Below are 6,000 nucleotides of genomic sequence, written 5' to 3'. Positions count from 1 at the left end.
GCCAAAGAAATATGGGAGAAACTATTCATGTGTATGAAGACAATGATCAAACTAAAGATAATAACTTTATGTCGTAATACAGAAGTTTGATAGTTTCAAGATGAAGCATAGAGAGTCTATGTTAGACTTTGATGAAAAAACAGCAGCGTTGTGATTGAACTAAGTGCTCTTTGAAAATAATAAAACAATCTAAAAATTGTATTAAAAGTGACGAGATGACTTCCAAAAGAATATGATGTCAAAACCATGTCAATTCGATAATCTAAATGTCTAAGCAAATTGGAACTACATGATCTGTTTTCAAATATCAAGGTTTATTAGTTTGAATTAGAATCAAGGGATGGTGAATAGTGTACCACCCAACTGAAAAAATCCTTGGCTACTACAATAATGGAGCCATCAGTTCCAAGGAAAAATCAGTTGAATAATGATGTCATGTCACATTTTGTAAAAAAAAAAGTTTGGAAAATTTTCGAGGAAAAATCAAGGAAAATTTCAAAGCTTTTACAGAAGATCGGATCACGAGAGATAATCTACTTATGAAGATAACTCATGTTTCACATGTGGAAAGGTTGGTCATTTCATAGTTGACTGCCCAAAGCCCAAAAAAGATGATCGTATACCAACTGATAAGGATAAGAGGTCTTTTGATAATAAGAAAAGATCCAAAGATGACAAGAGATCATTTAAGAATAAACATGATGAGAACGCTATGATGGCCGAAGAAAGTAAGGCCAAAGGGCAGATTCTGATTCTAATTCATCTGAGTCAGAGAGTTCAATAAATCGAAGTGATGAAGAAGAAGTTCAGTGCCTCATGGCTGATTTGGAGTAAGAATATATCAGTGAAGAGGTATTCAATTTTAGCTCAAACTGATTTTACACGAGATTATTTAATCACAACATTACTTGATATGGTAAACGAGTACAAAAGACTTACTGAATCATTCGAGAAAGTCAAGTCTCAAAGCAGAAATTGCAAAGTTAAAAACTGAGAATCAGTGAGTGCGAGTTAAATATCGACCGTTAAGTTCTGAAAATAAGAAGCTAATTGAAATGGTCAACCTCTAGAGCAAGTTATTAGTCAGTATAGTGGAAATACAAGAGTTGCAAAATCATTAGGAGACATGACTGATCTCGGTTTCAATAACAATGAACGCATGCCAGAGTCAAGTATCAAATCGAAACTGAATATGTGCAAAGGGAAATAGATTCACTTTGATATGTCCAATGCAATATATAACATCAGAAGCTTATCTATCAAATTGAAAAACATGTTGAACAGACGAACAAAGGCAAAAAGTTTGGTCGTGGTCACAAACCTGATAATACAAATGACAAGCCTAACTGGTCTGATAACAGATTCAGTTCAGTAAGACATAACTCTGTGAATGGTGAGTCATATCGATACTATAACTGTAAACATGTTCAGAAGAAATATATGCCGATCAATGAAGATAGAAAAAGTAAACAACATGTTGTATTTAAATCACACAGAACATTGCTTACACATGTTCTTGCACAACCCTTTCAGAACAAATAAAGAAGTCACTCTCTCAAACTGATCCAAGTGTGGCTTCTTTAAGTGATTACTCCCGTTTGGACCCAAGTAGGATTGGGTATCGGTTGAATTTTACTTGTGATTGCATATTAAAAGAGATAATTGAAGGAATCACTTTGAACCTTAACAGTGGATGTTTAAGACACATGACTGTAACGTAAATGTGAGATTACTCATGAAAACAGTTCATTCTCTCTTTTTCTTTTTCAAGACTTGTTTTATATAATTATCATTAACTATTTTCAACAAGGTCTCATTTTCTAACCGGGTCCAAGCTTTTTTTATCTATGACATATCAAATATTGAACTAGATCTTGGATATATTAATTGATCTTTTGGAAACAATTCTTTTTAAAAATAACATTTGACATATCGTGACGAGGTTTCACAGACCCCTACCTACTTTAGACACAGTTATGTGTGTTGAAAAGTGTCGTGAGTCGTGATTATTATATAATATTATATAAATCAATTTGTAGATTATGGTGTAAATTAAAAATAAAATACTAAGTAGTAGGATGGTCTTGATTAATTTTTTTTAACGTCACTGCATATGTTCACAACATTTTCTTTGATGAACGAATAAATGATGCTCCTATATATATAGTCCTATGTAACAAAATCGACCAATAAAGATAAAAAGTCAATCGACATTTATTGTTAATCGTTTGGTCGAACGATAAGATGATAACATATATATAATATATAAATAATATTATGTATTGATTTAAATCAATATATATATATATATATATATATATATATATAATATAATAATTTATTACTATTGTATTTCAGATAAAATATGTCACTATTAAAGTCTTATTTGAACTCGAGGTCGTATAACAGGTATAAATTATTTAAAAATATCATACGATGTGACAAAAAAATTGTTACGAAATTAAAGCTTTCTTTTAATGTTTCGATTTGATTTGTTTTATATTTTCGATTTACTTCTCAATGGTTAATATTAAAATGCAAAAATTTGTGTGAGACGGTCTCACAGGTCGTATTTTGTGAAACATATTTCTTATTTGAGTCATCCATGAAAAAGTATTACTTTTTATGCTAAGATTATTACTTTTTATTGTGAATATCGACAGGATTGATCCGTCTTACGGATAAAAATTCGTGAAATCATCTCACAAAAAACCTACTCATGTTAACAATCAACCCAAAACATGGAATGGAACCTTTTGCTGATGTTAGACATACGACAATTGCAAGAAGCTTCTCGCTCGTTTACACACGTCAAGACAAGAAAAGTGGAGCTAGATTATGGTTGAATAGGAATAAACGGTGCAGATCTATCCGGATATGTTAGAATATTCAACGCCAAAATAATTCAAGAGGGACTATGCTACCCCAAAGATTGGGTAGGCTCCAACTCTATTTTAATTTTTTTAAAAATTATTGTTTATATTATATATGTAATTTTAATACAGGTCAATTTTTTAATTATCTCAAGATTTGGTCCAGTTTATTTTTTGAAATATATTTATGATTTGTTTCAGCTCATTTTTTGAATTATATTTTCGGGATTTCCGTTGTTTGATTTTACAAAATTATTATTCAAAGAAATGAAAGAAGCAATCGTGATTTACGCACATAGCGTAATTTAGAAGAAAATTCACGTAAATAATATTAGTTGGTAGTTTCTCCGAAGCTAATATCACATTTAATTTTTTCAATTTGTTGGGTGTAATAATTGTCCTTACTTATAGAGCGATCGAATCGTGGTGCTAAAGCTGCTGTGGGGTTTAAAAGATTTGAATTGCACCATTACTGCTAGATATAGCTTTTGGTAAAGCGACAAGCGCTCGGTCCTACAATTGGTATTAGAGCCAATGTTACGGGTTCGATTCTCATTGATTGCGATGAGTGCAATAATTGAAAGGAAGATTGTTGGGTTCAATAATTGTCCCTGCTTGGTAGAACAATCGAATAGTGGTGCTTGAGCTGCCGTGTGGTTAAAAAGATTTGAGTTGCACCATTACTATTAGCTATAGCTTTTATTAAAGCGGCAAGTGCTCGGTCCTACATAATTTTATTAATGAATTTGTACACTCAAAAATTATAATGATAAATAGTAAACTCCCTACCAAATATTTTTTAAAAATGAAAAAATAAAAGGACTAGGAAAAAAATTTAAGAATGAGATACAAAACTCGTGTATATTTTTTCTCTGAACAAAAACTAATATTTCTATTAAATATAATACAAAAACAAAAAATAATTCATGTGATGAGATTAATAGTCTATAATCGCGAGTATTGAATATTGATTTTACCAAATAATGAAAAAAGCATCTTTCAATCAGGTGTCCGAGTTTGTAGAATGAGTGAACGTTTGGCTAACAATCAAGAGCTCGAGTTCTCGTACAATCACATTTTCAGACGAGCTTGTCACACATGTGTTGCTAGTGTCCGAAAAAATTCTTCATACTTCCCCAACCCTATCTTTATTTTATCTTATTTTGTCGTACTAAAATAGTGAAATTAAATACAAAATTCACCTCAACATATATTATTTTCGGGTAACAATAGTTTATATTTTTTCATGTCACTTGGAAATATTTGTAGTTATTATTAAAAAAAACATCTTTTTATTATAGTTTAATTTATATAATTTTATTTTGTCAATCGGATAAGTCAACCAGGATCAAAAAATTTCTGATTATGCCCCTGGTCAGATATATCTCAAAAGAGAGTTAGGAAGACATATGATTTATTTTACTATTTTATTTTTAAAAATTAAATCTATATATAATTCTTCAACAAATAAATTTTATCAACAAATATAAAAAATTAACCAAGTACTTCTCTAGTACATAATATTTACTATTTTACCGAAAATTATAGTTTGTGATAACGATACAACTCTAATATTTTATTTTATACATCAGTTTAAACACAATAATTCGATCGCTCTCTCAACAATGACAATTATTGCACTCTCATCCCTCTTGTCCCAGTAAATTATTGTTGATTCGACCCCAATAAGAAGAGCGGATTCTCTAAATCTGCTCATGAATTACAATTCTTACTTAAATCATAATTTATCATCAACAATTATCCTTAATAAGTGATGCATGTACATATTGAGTTTAGGCAAAAACTTGTGTGAGACGATTTCGCGGGTCATATTTGGGTCATTAATGAAAAAATATTATTTTTTATGCTAAGACTATTACTTTTTATTGTGAATACGGTAGGGTTGACCTGTCTCACAGATAAAGATTCGTGAGACCGTCTCACAAGAGACTTACTCTTGAGTTTAATATAAACCACACTGATTTTTTTTTTTTTTTTGGAAAAAAAATGGAATTATGTAAGAACTTTTTTCCACTCCAGTTATGTGGTGGTGTTTGAATATTTATTATGTTTTCCCTCACTTAAATTAAACGTTGTGGGGAAGACGTTTTTGAAAAAAAATAAAAATAAAATAAAAAGAGAGTATATTTTAGAGTTTAAAATTTAGTTAGCATACGAATTATATAATTTAACACAGTATAGATATTATCGCAACATTTATTATATAACCTATCACATTTTTAATTTGTAAAATAAAATGGGGATGTGATCGTTAGCAGGTACCGTACAGGTACTTAATACATGGCGGGCACACGTTTTGGGTATGGTACATAATAAATTCACAAAAAAAAATTATATCAATTTTTTGTAACGGATCTTATCTGATCCAACATATGAAAAAAATATTAATTTTTATTAAAAAAAATTACTTGTCATTATATATATATAAATCAGATCGACACATCTTATATTGTATAAATATGTGATACCTACTTTAATAAATTTAGAAAATGACAAAGTCTTATCCTTAAATCGACTTGTCATGGGGTTTGTTTCATCCTGCCTGCACGGGCAATGAACGGTCCGGATCACTCCACATGAGTGATCCAGGCCCACCTCCATGTAAAAAAAAAAAAAAAAATTGGCTCGAAAAAATCCGAGCCGTTGGATCGACCCCTGCAGGCAGTGCCCGCAGGGATAGGGTCGACCGAACCTTGTCATGGTTAGTAAGTCAAAACCTCGTCGGTGGGCTAACATCGATGAATAATTGCGGCGCCTACGAAATTATACACGTGTGCTGATTAGAAGCACCTATTTATTTTTCTCTTCTTTTATTTTTGACTTCTCCAATAATAATATATAATAATGCAATTTTTTAATGACAAAACATGTGTGAGACAGTCTCACAGATCGTATTTTGTGATACAGATATCTTATTTGGGTCATCCATGAAATTTTTTTTTACTTTTTATTGTGAATATAGGTAGATTTTACCCGTCTCACAGATAAAGATTCGTGAGACCATCTCACAAGATACCTACTCTTTTTTTAATATAAAGAATTACAAGATAGTTTTAATACGTTGCAATAGCCTGGATATTTCGCCCTTTTTAGTCCAAAAATGTTT

Source organism: Primulina tabacum, chromosome 8 (assembly GCF_025594145.1).
Source record: "Primulina tabacum isolate GXHZ01 chromosome 8, ASM2559414v2, whole genome shotgun sequence".
Lineage (NCBI taxonomy): Eukaryota > Viridiplantae > Streptophyta > Magnoliopsida > Lamiales > Gesneriaceae > Primulina > Primulina tabacum.
The sequence above is the reverse complement of the archived record's forward strand: the minus strand, read 5'-3'. Positions refer to the sequence as shown.